Source organism: Labrus bergylta, chromosome 22 (assembly GCF_963930695.1).
Source record: "Labrus bergylta chromosome 22, fLabBer1.1, whole genome shotgun sequence".
Taxonomy (NCBI): Eukaryota; Metazoa; Chordata; class Actinopteri; order Labriformes; family Labridae; genus Labrus; species Labrus bergylta.
In genome coordinates, this window is record NC_089216.1 from 2,675,162 (window position 1) to 2,693,879 (window position 18,718).

An 18,718-nucleotide genomic window follows, 5' to 3' on the forward strand; every position below is an offset into this window, starting at 1 on the left:
GAGGCCAAAAAACAAGGAGACATTTTTTCTAAAAAGTGGTAGAAACATGTATAGGTCAATAGGCCATGGAGGGTGGAGCGTTTTCCTTAAGATACTAAATTGAGTGATGTCGGACACTTAAGATCAAAGCATCTGCTACATGAATTGTAGAATAGCAGGAACTTAACTTAACCTCTTTCTAGATCTCACTTCTGATTGGCAGGACAAATCAGATTAGTTATCCTCTTGAGTTCCCAGCTTCATCTTCTTGACCTTTTACCATTTTATACTTTCGATTTTTAACCGTATATGTTGAATTCTGGGCTTGTAAAGACACAAATAACTTGGATCAAAATCTCCTTTGTCACCTGATAGCTTCATTACCGTTCAGATCCCTCCAAGTTTCAGCTTTCAGAATATTCATTTATTTATTTGATTGGAGAAAAAAAAAGGAAAATCTGCCTTTAGCCAAAAGCCCGATACTCCAAAGTCAAGAGATTACTGAAGCTTATTGGATAATTTCAAAAAATCGACAGTCAGCATTCTTAGAGAGAACATCCTGAGAAAATGCAAAATATCTGAAATCACTTGTAAAGACACAAACAACTTGGATCAAAATCTCCTTCGTCACCTGATAGCTTCATTACCGTTCAGATCCCTCCAAGTTTCAGCTTTCAGAATATTCATTTATTTATTTGATTGGAGAAAAAAAAGGAAAATCTGCTTTTAGCCAAAAGCCCGAAACTCCAAAGTCAAGAGATTACTGAAGCTTATTGGATAATTTCTAAAAATCGCCAGTCAGCTTTCTTCGAGAGAACATCCTCAGAAAATGCAAAATATCTGAAATCATTTTACTAACAAGGATTCTTTCCCTCTTTTCACTCCTCCCTCTATCATTTTCGGTAATGTTCGGGGTGAGCAGGGTTGTACTAGTGTTGAGGAGATCCAGTATGAAACTTGATTAGTAAAGACCCCAAAAACCCACAAGACCCAGGCTCATGTGAAGTTGTCCTTTTCTTTCTTATCCGACCCCTTCATTCTCTACTTTCTTTCTCACATCCTTTGCTCGTCCAAAACTCTACGAGTGAAAGAAAAGAGGACGAAAAGTTCTTGATATAGTATGTTAACGAAAGGAGCTTGCATTGAGCAGCACTTACAAGATACAGTTTTCAACATCTTTTTACATTTTCTTGAGGTAATCAGGTAGAACTCTCACTCATGCTGATTCCGACCATGTTAACCATTTCAAGATCCAACCAACGTAGCAGCCACAATCTAAGTATCTGTCAGACCATTGATAAACAAAACAAGTCTTTCTAATTCATTGTTCCTCTGTTGCCCCCCGGTGGTGGAATGAACTTCCAAACACCATGTGATCTGCAGAGTCCCTCTGCACCTTTAAGAAAAAGCTAAAGACCCAGCTCTTTCATGAATACCTACTAACTTAATGATCATGGTCTCCATATTATTGATGATGATGATGGTAATGACGATGGTTTTTGTTTGATAACGATGACTTATAAGATGGTTTCTATACTGATTAGAGCTCTCAAGAACTGCCCTCAATGTTGTGCTTTGCCTCTGGTCACTTCCTGTCAGCACCTGTGTGTCCAATCAGACTCAAAGCTGATCGTTTGCTCTTACTGACATTGTTCCCTTTTTTCTAGATCCTTGCTTGTGTTGTTCTTACTCTCTGATGTACGTCGCTTTGGATAAAAGAGTCTGCTTAGTGAATTGTATTTTGTATTGTATTGTTCTGACCGCCTGAAGGTCTCCTGTACTCTTCCGATCAAAATATCACAACATAAACAGTCCTGCTGCATCTTCAAGGGTCCAAACGATCCAAATCCAGTAAAAGATTTAATCCAAACACATACCATCCATAAAGGTCCACAGATAGCTTCAGAATATCCATGGCCCTATGTATGTCTTCTGACTGTGCAGTTGCACTCGGAGACCTTCTGTGGGTACTAGAGCACACCAAACCGAAATTCCCACATATTGTTGCTTCATCTGAAAGCCCTTTAATCTCTTCAGGGATTCTTCATGGTATATTTTCAGACAGCGGCAAAAATAAGCATGTTTAATGGACTTACTTTTTTGGGCACATTTCCCCATGAGGATTAAGTTGCAGTCATTTCAAACAGTTTTGAGGCTACCTGCAGAGCCAGTTCCAAAACCTTTTGTACCTATATGCAGTATATATACATATATATATATATATATATACCCAAAATATATAAAGATACTGGAGCTATCCTTCATGTCAAAAATCAGATGAAGCTGCAGGTCAGTGGGAGTTCACCGGTTGTAGCTCAGCCAGAGGATATCCCAAAACCACAGGTATGAGTGTGTTTGTGTTCATGCCCGGCTGCCACTTTTCCTTGTGTAACATATAGTCACTGTGATGCAGTCAAGGTCCCATAGGAATGTGTGTCTCTGATCTGTTTGTCAGTGTGGGACATTTGTTACAGTTCAGATGGTTAGGTTGACATCATGATTACAGGCTGAAAAACACACGGGCCTAAAGGGTAAACACACACTCACACACACACATAACTTCATCTCTATATTGCTGTTCTCTTCTCAATCAGGCCAATGCACTCCTTCTATTTCTTGCTGATGCACACGTATGCAGACACACACACATTATGCGCAGTGCTGAGTGATAAATTTGTGGTCTTCTATGAATAGCCAGCTGAATAGCAGAGCTGACCAAAGGCATGCAGCATCCCCGGCCCACAGTGAACATAAAGTCAGCGTGTGTGTTTTCCTTGAGCTCAGTGATACAGATGTTGGGCAAAAGTCATCTTGGTGAAGCGGAGGAGGCCAGACACGTGTGTGTGTGTGGGCTGAGAAAGTGTGTATTCCCAGGTTTTTTAGTGTTGAAGTGTGATTGAGCTGCCTTTCATCTGTATGTGTGTGTGTGTGTACGTGTGTGTGCATGCATGCATGTGTGTGTTACAGTAACGGTAGCCAGCCACGGGTCCTGCAGAGTTCATGAACAAAGACCTCAACATCATTATAATCATGTTGTTAGATGAAGTTCCTCCGTGGGTGTGTATGTACTTATGCTGTCATGGGATAAGCCTGTTTGAGTGTGTGTGTGTGTGTGTGTGTGTGTGTGTTTTCCTTGAACTCGGCGATGCATATATTGGCCAAAACTCACTGGTTTACCTCTGCCTCAGTCAGCCTTGGGTGTGCATGTTGGAAATTTGAAAAATGTAGCAGAGTCTGTTGCGTATGCTAAAAGGTCGTGTTTGTGTGTGCAGATGTGTGTGTCTTGGAAAGATGACAATGAAAAGCGAGTGGTTTAAAAGTGTATAAGTATTGGAAAGGTTAAGCAGGCGTGGGTTGTGTATGTGTGGGTTGTGTGTGTGTGTGTGTGTGTGTGTGTGTGTGTGTGTGTTTGTGTGTGTTTGTGTGTGTGTTTGTGTTAGACAGAATGAGAAAGAGAAGGATGTGGAAAAAGGAAGACGGAGCATCGGAAAACTAACCTTGAGTAAGTGTGTGTGAGAGATGAATCACAGAGGTTGTTTACAGTATCTTAACTAATTGCATTTTATTTGCTCTTTGTGTGTGTGTGCGTGTGTGTTGCTGAACTTGTGTACCTATCAAACAGGGGACATCTGTGTCGTTACATTCACCGACAGGGGACCAGCAAGCCAATGGGACAGATTGGACTCCTCTTGGACAAGCTTTGTACATTTGTGTGTGTGTGATTGAGCATACTGTAACAATCACATTGCCAATAGAAAAAACTGTAGAACTGCAGCACTGGCTTGTTTATTTTTCATGTGTTAAAAATGAGACATTTTTACACACTTGACAACTGACATAAAACAGAGATGTTAAGATTACCTATTAGTTTTGGGCACTTTCGACCCTTATTACAGCACACGGGACAGTATGTTGATTGCTAGAAACAGCAAAGTCCTTTTCTGTAACCATGTCAACTGGCGACTTTCAGTCAGACAAAAAGTGTACTAACGAATGCTTCTTTGTTTAGCTTTTCTTTAAAGACATATCTATTAGTATTTTTGACATTGTAATAATACAAAAACAGAATAAAAGAGGCATTTGTTAGGACACTTTCAGTCGCATTTGCCTGAAAGTCGTCAGTTGACATGGTCATTCTTTTAACTGTAACAACAAAACCTTCACTTTAGTGAGGTTTGACTGGAGGAGCATCCCCTCCCTTACAATGCTGTAGGATGAAAGTCTACAAAAGCACAGACTGTTTTAGGGATTTTTTGAAAGGGATGGGTCAATAAGTGCCCCTTTTGGGAAGTGAAAACCAAGAGTGCTAGCTAGCTAACATTAGCTAATTAACGTTCCTTAACGATAGTATCAGGATCCCTGTCAGCTGTCCACAAAGCTCTCTTTATTCAACTTTACATTCTTAACTCTTTTAGATTGACCCGTGCTCACTGAGGCTGCTGGGAGTCTTATTTTGTTTTACCCAAGCAGCTCTAGAAATGAAGACGCAACCAAGTTGTGCCACACATGGGATTGTTGGTTACTCAGTCCTTTATACTCAATATCATGTAAGCTAGCACCCCTGTGTAACATCTGGTAACCTTTAGCTGTCCACTGGCATCAGTTAGAGAATCAAAGTAATTGTGAAGAGAAACAAAAAGAAAAAACTCAATTATCCATCTAATAGCTGTCTCTTAGCCTGCCAAATTCAGCTCCATGTAAACATCATCCAACTCACGCTGTCACTTCCCACTGTTGGCTGTTATTTCAACACTAATGAATCCTAGCATGTGTCAAGGTTTTGGTTAAGTCACACAGTAGTTATTCTAAGTATGTTGAATAACAGAGTTGAAGTCATTTGCACTGCTTATAACCTCTGTCTGTCTTTTTCTATATTTTATTTCTTCATAACTTAAACTTAACCTTGACTAATGGAGCATCTCTATAAATGGTACCAAGCTAAAGGTATAATCAAGAGCTATGGCTAGACTTGGTGTCTCTACACTGTTTTTGATATCTGAATCTACAGATGGAATTTTATGTCTTTACATTGTTTGTCGTCCAGATTTGGCCAGGGAGAAGCTTCTATGGATCTGTCGATGTGAACCTCTTTCACCATAGGGAATCAGGCTAATCGCAGCAACCACAAATAAAATGTTAGCTATAAAGTCCACCAACAAAACTAACATTTAAGCAACAATGCATTCATCAGAGAACAATAACATGAGCACCAAAGAAGGCTTGCTGTGATATTGCCAGATTTGCAAAAACTCTTACCAGTTAAGACAATAAACAAGACCAGGTTATATTTTATCTAAAATGTTGATGATTTTGTTTCCTGCCCCTCTTCAGCTGTCCTGTCTAATGGAGGCAAAACGGCCTACAAAATATCTTTAAAAAAGAAAGAGGAAATGGCACTGAAATTAAGAGGTTGGTCAATATAACTTTATAGTGTGCTAATCTCAAATTGGGTACTCAATAGGGTAATGCCAGGGACTAAATGGGTAGGTCCAGTATTTTCAAACCATTGCACTATTTTTTTAAACGCTTTTTTGAGTCCAAATGAAGCAAAGCAGTCTTTATATTTCTTGCATTAGCTCCAATGATTCTGCCTTGGCAAGCAACCACAAAAGGGCTACTATGGCTTCGTTGTTATCCTAGCCAGTGATCACAGTCTGTCCATTTCCAATTTATGATGTTCACACATTTATTATTAGTGTCGGACAATATATGGAAAGGATTCCTACTTCTTCACTTCAACTCATGTTTCCACTCTGCGACAACTTCTTCTCACAGCCAGATTTCATGGAAAAACATATCTTTGAGTGACATTTTGGTTCCTTTGTGCTCGGTTGCCCACAAAGATCACTTTTCCTCCATTACAACCTGTCTCGCAGATGATGGCTGAAGTAGTCTTTGCAGGCAAAGCCAAAAACTTTATTGAAACTATTAGTCATTTAGACCCCCAAATATGTAGTAAAAGGATCCAGGTTTTACCCTTTTAGCATTTTTAAATTATAGGGAGGCACAGTTCAATAAAACAGAACAGAACGAGGACGCATGCACTGACCCTTGAATGTCCCCTTTAAGCAGATGGACAAATCATTAGGGTTATTCAATGCAGTTTAATATCCTGCCAGTTTTTTTTTCTTTTAACTTTAGCCAATGGTTAAAAATCATTAAAAGGTAAAGTGGATTAAATTTACATTTGTTAATAAACAAAATAATAACCCAAACCACAGTTAAACCCAAAGGTGTCAAGTCATGCTTAGTGTGTTATTTTTTAATTATGGTTGTTGTTGGAAAATGACACTCTTACTCCTGCTTGGTCTCAGATGGGTTAATCATCAGAGAGATTGAGACATCTTCATATCTATATTTTATGGCCGTCTTCACTCCTGCCAAAAAGTTTCATCTCAACTTAAGCCAGAGTCCTACTGTGTCTTCTGGAAGCTTCCCAGCAGCTTGGTTTCCACCACAAAGCCAAGCTAGTCCGAACCAGGGCTTAGACACTCGCTATTTATCCCAAGGCGCACCACCCAAAACAACATTTCTGGGATTCTCATAGCTACCGTTTTCCAAGACGGCCATGTTTGGCAGCAGCTCTAAAGCACTGATAGTAGAGAATATGCAGCATGGTCTTGCTTTCTGACATTGCAGCATGTTTTTGAATTTTCCGGCAATAAATACGTTGGATTTTATCAAATCATCAAAAAGCTGTACATTTCTTTTATTTCAGGCCAATGTTGTTTTCTTTTTTCGTTTTGTAGAAAAGTCACAATCTTCAGTTTGTTTAGTGACATTTTTAGAATAGAAAATGCCAGTCTACAAGTTTCTTACAGTTTAGGAGATGATAATATTAACTTTTACTTTTTAAAAGAAACGACAGATCTATTGCGGACATTCACAGCCACATTATGGTTTGAGGGTTTGTCAATGGGTTCGGCATGGTCAAATACAGGAAAGAGTTCTTTTCAGGTCTGTCAAAATTATTCTGTATTATGATTGGATCTACCACAAAACAAGATCATTCACATTTAATCACAAAGGCTGCCCTGTGAAGGACATAGTTCACTGTAACATTTAAACAGCAAACATGACTTTTAGTGCTAATAAGCTTCACTTCAGTTATAGCTAACATCCTAAACGCCGCAAAACCTTAGGCAGTCAGCCCATATGTTAAGAAATATTTGGTATATATACATCAAATGATCAGTAATCCTTGGTACATCACATAATGCTTTGACTTAAAATGTTGGACTGCTCTGGTCACTTCCTGATTTGGAGTATTCTTCATGCTCCCTGGATGACACTACTGTTGGAGCTCGATGTCATTACAACCAATCAGCACTGGAAGGGGATCAGACAGTAAATCAAGAACTGGATCATATCAGCCCCCATTATCAAGCTCAACCAATCACAGATTTGGCACCACTGTGTATTATTGTCTTGTGTAATTCTCATTTTCTAATTTCCTATCCTTATTACCGGCCTCTTTCTCATCTTATACAGCCATCAGTATCTTCTACCCCTTCTTTTGATCTCCCTTCTGTGGGAAAAAGAACTGAACTACCTAACGAGAAAAAAAGACACAGAAGTGAATCCACAAGGACAAGTGCTCGTCTAGCCTCTGGCTGACCTGCTGGGATTCCAGCACACACACACGCATTAAGAGTTTAAAGACACCCTGGGACCATTATAGCAGCCTCTTCGTCTGCACTGATGTCACTGGAGAGGAACCATCTCCCCTCCTCTTTAAACATTTCAGCGCTAAACACAAACAGACTGATGTGCGCTTCTACTCAAACACATACTCTAAACAGCCACTGCAGAGTTACGTGACCTTTTCTTGCTTCCCCTTGTCTTTGTTAGTGTCTCTTTATCCGTCACGTCTTGAGATCACCGACAGGCCATCCAGAGGTCACCTGAACCAGCAGTTTTTTTTTCTTTTGCAGTCGTGGATTTCAGATAATCTTGACTGAACTACAGAACTACACAAGGGTGCACTGTGTTTTATTAATGTAAATGATCGGCTGATAACCATTATTTTTGCAAGATTCCTGCATGTAACTGTTAAGTCTGATATTATTTTAACAATAATTATGCAAGTTCTAGTCGATTTCTTTTTTTTTTTTACTGATAAAGGAATCATTGTGGTCAGCATCACGCAACTTCCTTGGACCCAAAGCAGGATGAATGACACTATTACTCTGTAAAATGACTGTGAGGTAGGGCAGCCAAAAGTCAGATGTCTTTGTTTACTTAATGTTTATACAGTGACGAGTCACCGCTCACTGCAGCCAGGCCACATTAGACCTGTAATCTGCAGTGTGTAACACACACACACACACACACACACACACACACACACACAAACACGTACGCTATGAATGACTACACACTCACAGAAGTAATGATGACTGTGGATGGTCACTAAAGTCGCACACACATACACACACAGACAAGTGTGTGGTTTAACCTGAGCTTCACCTCAGTCCCATCCCATAATACACACAACAGAGTAACAATTGTGCTGTCATGGTAACAAGGAAAAACCGGAGGGCTGGTACCAGGATGTTTAGCTGCGGTTCAAGTGACCACAGCATTGCTCACTGGAGTGTGTATGGGGTGTGTGTGTGTGTGTGTGTTTAAAATGAAATCAGGCGCAGTGGACTGAGTGACTAAGCTGAAGTTTACATGTTCATGTTTGTGTTTGACAGACTCATGTCTTGTTCATTTCACCAACAGAGTACGCTTCAAGACAATCAAATAATAAACACTTCAGGGGGGAAAAGAGGCCGCCCAACATCTTTTCCACATCTTTCAGGAACCTTGTATTAATAAAAGAAACACAACAACGGAGTGTCTTCACAATTTCACTTTTCTTTCAAAGACTTTCCAATTTGAAAAACTGACCAAATCCACAAACACAATCACAATTTATTATTGTTGTCCATGCTAACTGGTGACTGGACATGAGCTTGTATATTTCTTCATAATCTTCATAACCATAAATAATCCCCACTTATGATTATTGTCATCATAAGTGGGGTCTCTCACATTTTCAACATCTGTTTAACATTATTACGTGTGGTCCAGGCTTTTAATGGGGTACTTTAAACCTGCTCTAGCCCCGTTACAACATAATTCAAAAAGTGAAAATAAAGTCTCTTGATATCTGAGACAGTAACTCTCTTCAATGCAAAATTTTCCTCCTTAGCAAAATGGAAACTACTCCACGCTGCAGACTGTGTGGTGATGTTCATTACACTTGTTGACATTTATTATTTGCTACTGATTGCCTCTTTTCCAGATGAACAGCATCTTTATTAGTCTGTATGGAATATTATTCATTTGTCAGGTTGTTAAAGTACATAATCATATTGCTGGGCCACTCATACATGCGCTCTTTTAATAAGTGTAAGCTAGTTGGCTGGACTTTATTGGTCTTTGTTGGCGTAGAACCAGTTGTCGGAATGGTAAAAAAAAAAAGCAGAAAAACATATTCCAACTCGCGGTTTCTTATTATTAATAATGATAGGAGCAGTTGTTATGAACTATATAACAGTACTTCAGATGCTTTTGGGTTTTGGCTGGATTCATGTGTCTGCGGCTGTGATTTGGATGTGGAGTTAGTGAACCCCACCTCCCTCTATCAGTCCTCATCCTGAACAATTTCAAAAATCTCAATCACTCCTTTTCTTTTCCTTCTTTTGACCTGCATGCTCCATCCTTGGTGAACCATTTTTACCATCTTCTCTCCTCCATCTTTCTCTTGCACCTGCCTATCATTTTCTAAACTCACCCTTTCACCCTTCCTTTTGTTTTATTTTTCCTCTACTTGTATCCATCTCTATCCTCTCCTTTTTCTTTCGTTCAACATGTTTTTCCTTCCTTCCCTTTTCTCCTTCCCTTTCTTTCCATTCCCTTCTTCTCTTCCCTCAATTTCTGACCTTCAGCAGCCCCAGACAGACCACAGACATCATTAGTGACTTTCATGGATATTCGTCTTGGAAAAACAAAATGGTGTTCCCAACCCTTCCCCGCTAGACCCCTGTTAAATCACGAAGCAATTCTTGAACTTTTAGCTTTTGGAATCTCCTCTCTCAACATAACGTGTTGTTTCCTGACAGGAATAATGATGAAAGTGACAGCTTTTTCCAAAACAGAGCGCGACAGGAAGCCTTCTGTGGTCACTGTGGTTGGAGGACATGGGCACACATTCGGCGCAGAGGAGCAATGTGTCACGTAGTCATGACAAAAAAACATTGATGTGGTCAGTTTGTGGGTCCTTGAGTCAGCGACGAATGTTTAGGAGTGGTTAAAAACAAACTAATAAACTTACTGTCATCCTGTCAGTTGGCTGGTCAATGTGTCACACATCCTGAAACAAACAAACATTTTATGGCTAAGCTTGTCAGGACAATTTTAAACCCTGACAAAGCCGGAAGAGTGTCGGCCGTTGACCATTGTCTGGCCGACTTTGGGCCTCAATAGCCCTATTTTACTGGTTTACTCTTGTCCAATTGAGCATGTTGAATGGGTGGTAGGGTGAGTCAGTTGATGCTTAAACATGTAATGTATGAAGGAAGGATATTTACACCCCCAGGGCTAGTGATAAAATTACTTCAATTGGCTGTTAAGCCAATGGGTGCATGAGACGCAAGTGAAAAGCAAAACATTCTTTAGTCCTTTCCTCTTAGCCAAGAGTGTCAATGAAGCTCTATCACAACTATAGTTTTGTGCTCTGGTTTATATTTTGAATGATGAATTCAGACTGTTGCCACTTGCTGGTTCCCTTATGCATGTGCAGAAATTGTGCTGGTTGGCCAATGGCCATACTCTTTGCGTTGTGTTAAATGGCAACTTCTTGGCCAAGACACTGACAACATGAGGCAATGCAACAGTCCATGTTCAGTTTGTAGGTCAAGATGGGAGCTTGGTCTGACACTGAAACGGTTAAATCTCAGTATTGAGAAGGAGAAAGACATTTTGGACAGACATATACTGATTTGGCACAACCTTGGTGTTGTTTGATTAATGGAATGTGCTGCCTTTTACTGGCCCTTGCCCATGTTGGATGAACCTATTGCAATTAGTTGGTGGCACGTTCTGCCATATCTAGTTCTATCATTTGTGTTTGTTAAACATTTTCAAATCATGCATTCAATCAGCTGGCTACCTCAACTGTGCTCTTTGCTCAAGTAAATCCTCCAGGTATCTTACCCGAACCTGCCAAGACAAAGCAAAAACGTATTTAACTATAACACTCCAAGAACTCAGAGAAAATTTCCAAAGTATTCATGACTTTGTTTTAGTGGGTTGAGATTCTCTAAAATCTGTAATGTAAGAACAGGGGGAAAGGTGAAAGTGTGCCTGCGTGGTTACAGACCCGACCTTCAGACGTACTTGGCTTGTACACTCAGTGTACCACTGGTATGTGCTGGTAGCTGACACACACATAGAATAATAAGCAAGGCCAAACCTTCTCTGATTCATCATCCCCTCCCTTCCTGGTGTTTTACCCGCTGTCAGTCATCACCGGACACTCAGCATTGAAGCACATCCAGACAGGGCAAGCGTTGGCTCATTCTTATTTCTCCTGGCTGTAGAAAAATAACTGTTAGCCTCCTTGTTATTAGATGAACTTTGAAAATATTTTGGCTACACCTTTATTTCATAGACTTCCTGCTGAAAGAAGATGAATTTGAGCTGGGAAATAAAAAGGTATAACTATTAGTACATCGAGAAATCCCACCAATAATGAACATGGTACGTCCTATCATTGTTCTGCTTTTTGTACATTTTACAAAATAACAGTAGTTAAACAATTGAAGGCCTTTATTATTCATATGTTTTCTCAATTGAGAGGAATTATCAAGTCCAGAAAAACCCATTAAGTGCACTGCACTGAATGCAAAATAATGATGGAGTGGAAGAGTAGTGGATGGATTATTTTATTATTTACTTATTCAGCATCATCATGCTGATTCCCACACAGAGCAAACAGCTTCCTCCTATTACCCCCATGAAGTCATACTGACACATAACCAGCATTGTTCCACGTAAATCTCAATCACACACACACTCATGCACACAAGAAATTCCAAAACTCAAGCACATACAGTATGGACCCATTCTAAACCACCACATTCCTGATTCAGGGTCAGCGCTGCCTTTGGTGAGGACGCACAAGGACTTTGGTCATTTTGGATGCGAGTTTGAGCATGTGGTTTATCTAAACTGAAAATTTAAAGTAGAAACCACTGCATAACCAAGAGTATTACATCATTTGTATCTCAGATCCGATCTATCCCATTGACAAGTTAACTCAAGTTGACATGGCCCCTCCAGCTCAGAACAATATACAATCCAACATTTGTCTTGTGGCACTTTGTAAAATGAAGTAAGCCTAATGCAGAAACAACTGCTGGTTGGTTTGGTTAAATGAAGGCAACACAAGTATTCGGTCAGTTTGTGGAAAGATCCTGGTTGGAGCTATTTCACTTTTGTTTTGCACAGAACATAAATAGCAGCCTCCTTGGTAAAAATGAAAAAATATTCCCGGCAGAAACAGACATAAAATACTGTCTCAACCTATGCTCTCTTTTGTACAAAAAACATAATCATGAATCAAAATTCAAAGAAAGATGGAAGCATATATTTGTAAAAATCACACAAAGACTATTTGTTAACAGGTGGTCACAGAGAATATAAATGATTACATTTTGTTAGGAATATATATATTATACATTCAACTATTTTCCCTCACAGTACACATGATGAATATGTTTTCATATTTTGTATTTCCATCCCTTTATTGGACTCTTAGGATGTGAATATTACGAGCTGATCAAACAGACACAGTAAAGGGAAAGTCATAAAGTTGAAATTTCAGTGGGTTTTAAAAGTAACAGAAGAAGTTGGTTCCACACATACCTGTACATGTACACTTACCTATTCCCCATTGCCCTGCAAATGTGATTGATGAGTGAAATGAATTTATGACTAACCAATGTCTACGTCTCTCCCTCCTCAATGGTACAATCAAGAAATTTAACAAAGAAATAGTTGTACTTTTAGGTTTTCTTCTCTTCCCCCCATTTAACTTCAGATAGCAGTGTCAGCAGCACACACACACACACACACACACACACACACACACACACACACACACATTTCAGACAGCTGTATAAACTTGGTTGAGGTGTGTGTGCACCCTGTGGCCATTGTGGCAGAGAGTGTCACTGAGGCGAGAGGTTAAAAAAACTATCCAACTGTGTAACTGACTGAAATCCAACGGGTGGAAAAGAAGTGAGTAGAATAACATGAATGGATATAAAAAAGAAAATAGAATACAACATAATAGAACTTAAATAAATGCTAGAGTTGAGAGGGATGGAATGATGTAAAATGTGGTATAAACACCAAATATTCACTGTATTTGTATTTGTAATGTTGTAGTTACATAGTAGATATTAGAGGATTTTGGCAAGTAACCAATGACAAAGAGTAAGGGTCTAGACCTGCTCTTGTCTCGAGATAACATTGGTAATGAATTGGCGCTATACAAATAAAGATTGATTGATTGAGACCATCTTCATTTGCGTTGAAATCTACAAGAAACAGAAGAACAATATTCAAATTTGGGAACCGAAGGGACCCCGGGTACAAGTCCCAATACGAGTGTAATCTCAGGGCTAACTTCACAATTGCAACATCCCAAATACAATATCGCGGATGTAATCATGCATGCTGATAATTGTGAAGGTACTGCATTTGGTGTATATAATATGCAGAAGTTACTGAGGGATGGAGTAATTTTCCAACAGAGCTACTTGTTTCCACTGGCTAGTTACAATGTCCGCTAGTACGCCTCTTGTAGGTTTAATATATATAACCATGTAAGTTCATCCAACTTTACACCAAAGCAGACATGTTGCACATGCAAATGTTGTGTTAAATTGTCCAACATGTGTAGTCAGAGTCTCTTTGTTCAAACTTTTCCAATAAGGGTAAAAGGGAAAATATTTCATCATTGTTAGATCATGTATTTTCCTTTCCCTAAATGCTGCGTCAGATGCCTATCCATTCAAATATTATTTTGGGACAGATATTGGCATGAAAAGCAAAAAATTGGAAGTTGAAATTCAAATGTATTGTATCAAATATCGGCTTTTGGAGGCGTAAGGCCAAAACCATCAGTATCAGCCTTCAAGATCCCGCAGGAGATCTGCTGGGACAGAGAGAGTAACTGATCTGTGTCTTATTCCAGGTATTAGCCATGCCTGAGGCCAAAGGGAATCCTCAGCCAGCTGCTGTGGTTTTGGATCAGCCTATATCCTGGACTAGAATACACTGATACCGGTTGTGACAAAGCCAACACAGATTTACTTTGAGAACAGAAAAACTATTCTTGTCTTCAAACTACCCGCATCCCACCACTGTTTCCACCAACATTTCTAAGATTGTATCCCCCAAAGGCAGAGTTTCACCATCATTTGTTTGGTGGCTGATAGTTATTTCCTTTGCTTTCTTACACTGACCTGAAATCAGACATCCTTGTGCCATCATCCTTCTTAAAACCAAAGACTGATGGACAAAAAAGAACTGAGGGGGAAAAAATCAGACAACCCAAAGGAAATCCCAAGACATTTGCTGTGGCTTTTTGATCGTAATGTATCCTGGAATACAATTCTGACAAATTAGAAGTTACATAGACCATACAGTGTTATATTAAGGGCAGAAAAACAAACCATTTTGCCTTCACGTCCAGAGAAGTGTCTATGTCCCAGTTGCTATTATTTTTGAAAAAGGAAAGTCCTTGGAGATAATATTTGGTAAAGATAAGACATCAAGATCTTACAACTGATTGCTAATTGTGATTTCCTCCTCTGTGCTTCTGTTGGCTCCTTCCTTATAAACTGCATTGGTGGCCTGCTCTCAAAAGGAGTCTGATCTGTGCTTTTACTCCAAGTATTAATCAGTGTCAAACCCCCATATCAAGTCATGGTCTTGGCTCAGTTTATATCGTGGAAAAGATTTCAGAAACTTAACCTCTGACACAGCCTGGAGAGCCTCATACTTAGTGCTGACAATCACTTTCTGAAGACCTGGTCACCCAAGACGAGCTAGATTTGAGCAGAATGTAGTTAGTACAATTTTCTGGTATCATATTAAGATGGTTAATTTGACCATTTCTCAACTGCCAGATATGAAAATTAAGTTATCAACTACTTTTTTTGGGTTATGATTTTGCTAGCTTAGCCAAGACAACCCAATGCAAGCCATGATCACGCAAATCAGCCATGTCGTTGCTAAACAACCAACTTTACTTTTGTTGATTTAAAAGACAAAGATCTGCCACTGACATCTGTCTCGTAACTGTTCTTTGTGAAACAGTTCACATTCTGAAAGCTGAGGTTAAGCAAAAGTGGAGAAACATGGGAAAGTTACAATACTTTTAGACTACCAAATAATCAATTGAAGGCAAGCCCTATCAAGGTAGCTAGTATCCTGCCAAATACATATTTTCTACAGTTAAAGTTAAGTTCACCAAATTTAAACTTTAGACAATTAAAATGCTGGTATGGCCAAGCCTTGAACCCTATATTTCATAGATTTACCATCCAAAATGTTGGATCCGCAATGGGTACCACTCATAGAAGGTTCTAAATCTGGAATTGGTGGTTCCTCATGTTGCAGTTTTTATATGCCATATATTAGCAACAAGAACAGTGGAGAGTACCGATAATGGTGAAGGTGTAGGTGTTGAAAAATGGAGCCAATGTGGAGGTAAACTTGAAAAATGTCAACAAGAGGTTGGCTGCAGAAGCCCTAGAGGTCACAAACAGCTGAGGGGGGAATTTTTTGGGAACTCATCCATGTTGATTTCATGAGGGATAGCAGTAGCTTACCTGACTGACAGGCGGACGCGGTGTAGCTGTTTGTCAGTTTGGCTTAAGACACGCCTCAGCTCTGGCTCTGATGTCTCAGCCTGTCGTTAGGTTGACTGAAAGTCAGGTTGGGACAGCATTTCCAACATGGCGACCACCATCAACAGGCTTCCCAAGCCCCCTTCAGTAACTAATGGGTGATGTCACTCAGACTTCATCCAATGATTTACAGTCTATGTTAAGGACTTGACAAATCTTTTGGTTGAAGTGAAAAATATTTTATGCATTCACTGCTTGTAGTTAATAAAGTGAAGTAAAATTAATGTGTATTACATTCTCTGTGCACCCATTACAAACCATAGATGGATTCATGCAGTGTTCGATAGTTATTCCATTTCCCCCTTCAGTTCACTGATCTTTGCTTCACTCCTTGTCTCCGAGTAACAGATGGGTGTTTGATTCCAGGTATTAGTCGTATAGCTGACACTTGAGGGATCGACCGCTGTGGTTTTTGGATCAGATTAAATCCCATCTTACAATACATCAGTATTAACTGTGAAGAAGCTCAAGAAGCTGTACGGTTGAAACTTGAGATAATTTGATTTGACCGCCGGCTCAAAGCTTATAAAGCTGAGCTGCTGTCACAATTTGTAAATCACTGAATGAATAAAATACTGTGTTCGAGCCAAAGAGAGAGAGTTCTTTCTTCATTGGTCAATTCTTTGGTCTAACTTTTCTTCCTGCTATTTTCTGTTGTTCAGATGTTTTCATTCTTCAGTTATCTCTCTCTACCCAGTTTCTTCCTCTCTTAAGTTTTCAGTATCTTTTAGAATTGTTCCAAATTGCCGTCAAGAAATCAACTGCTTTTATGATTCTACTTTTGTAAGGTCACGGTCTTGTTTTGGTGGTAAAATAACCCCCCTACAATTCCAAATATTAGTGTTGTATCAGGGTTCAATTAAATGCTGTTGTCTGGCCCTTGTAATGTCACTTTAGCATCTTCACTCAGTTGTTGTGTTTTATGATAAATGACATGTATCGTCACAGCGGTGCTGCCAGTCGCTGAAGCTGACAATGCTAATAAATTACACGCAGCCGTTAATGAAATGTGCGTACGTGTGACAGAGAGAGGTGTTAGCACGGAGATAAGTTCCCTTTTCTTTAGAATGACATCAGTTTGTTTTGGATGCTGTTGTGTCTGTCGACTTAGCGACCATTGCTAAGGTCATCTGCTTTGTCTGTGTGTGAAAGAGATGGAGGGATAAATCGAGACACACCATCAGTCTGTGACATTGTGCGGATAAATTAGTGCTTGTGTGTTTTTTTTGTGTGGATGAAGATATTGTACTTTGCACTAACAGCTGGTGAGAGTAACATTCATGTGTGGACAGAGATGATATGGTGCACGTCCACATCATGCACCAAATATGACATAACGTGTGAATATGAGAGTTTAAGCGGTGCTGGAAGGTGGATTCTGCACATTTGGTATAAAATCCAGCCTTGCTGCTTCCCTTAGGTCTCAGTCTTTTTGCTTTGCAGAGCTAAATGTTGTCTGGCTTTATAATGAGCGTGTACATTTTCAGCCCGCTTGGCCAGAAGATTTTCTGGCATGTTTGAAATTTTAGTTGTTCAACTGCACACATCAGTGCAGTGTGAGCAGAGCCAGGAGCTTATTCCCAAACTCCAGGGCTTTTTTTTCCCTGATTGTATCTGCACAAACTGTGGCAGGCAGCGTCTGAAGTCACCATGGCAACAGCAGGCATGTCTTTTCTTACATGTTAAGATTTAGCTGCTAGTTAGCTTGTTTGATGATTGGTGATGCTGAGAACGGAAAACAAAATGAAGCAGTTCAATTACATGCACGGAGAATGTAACACTCATACACTCTGTGCACCGTGCAGCAGTCACCGTATAGAAACGTCACTCCCCCTCCCATTGGCTCGAGGAGAATTTCCCGCTGTGTTCTCACATCAGCTCACTCGGACATGCTGGGGAAAAAATATGAGGGGGCTGGCAGGAGAAACTCTGAGTGAAGTCTGAGTGAAAATATCAGCCTTGTTATTGTGAGCTTTATGGGTTACTAGGCTTACTTTTTTCAATAATCATGTAGTACAGGAATCATGTTTTATATGTGTGTGTGTGTGTGTGTGTGTGTGTGTGTGTGTGTGTGTGTGTGTATGGGATGTGGGTTGTCTATGCTAAATGTCGTGGCTGAGTGTCAAGGTGATAAAACATCTCTTAGCACAGCAATGAGACTTATAACACATAGTCAACAGCGCTAATCCATTCCTACCTCTCATTCACACACACACACACACACACACACACACACACAAAAAGCTAGTCCTCACATACTTGCACACATTTTACAAACCGATCCAATACTGAGCACCTAAACAAAGTCACAAATGTATTCACAAATAGCCCCAAACCCAGCCTCACACACAGTTTGTCGCTTGAATACAGATTGTATTGTGCGGATTTCATACACACTTTTAAACACATGTGCGCACACACAACTTGCAGACCACAGAATGATAATTTGAAAAATGCAAAACCAGAAAAATCTTCCCTGCAAGGGATTGCTTTAAAACAAAAAAATCTTAACTCTTCTCTCTTTTTTCTCAACAGTCTTAATTAAAAACACCTGGATCGACCCAATCTCAATTTCTCTTCTTCCCTCTATCCTTTCTCTCTGTCGTCGCTCTGATACTGTCCATTTCTCAAACTTCTCTTCCTAGAAAACAGACGTTGGTTCCAACACATTCTGCAGCCACTCTCTCATGCTGAACCACTGATTTGTCTTGTTGATTTCCTATTTGTCATTCAAAGGATTTCAGAGATTTCAAGTTGATTTCTCT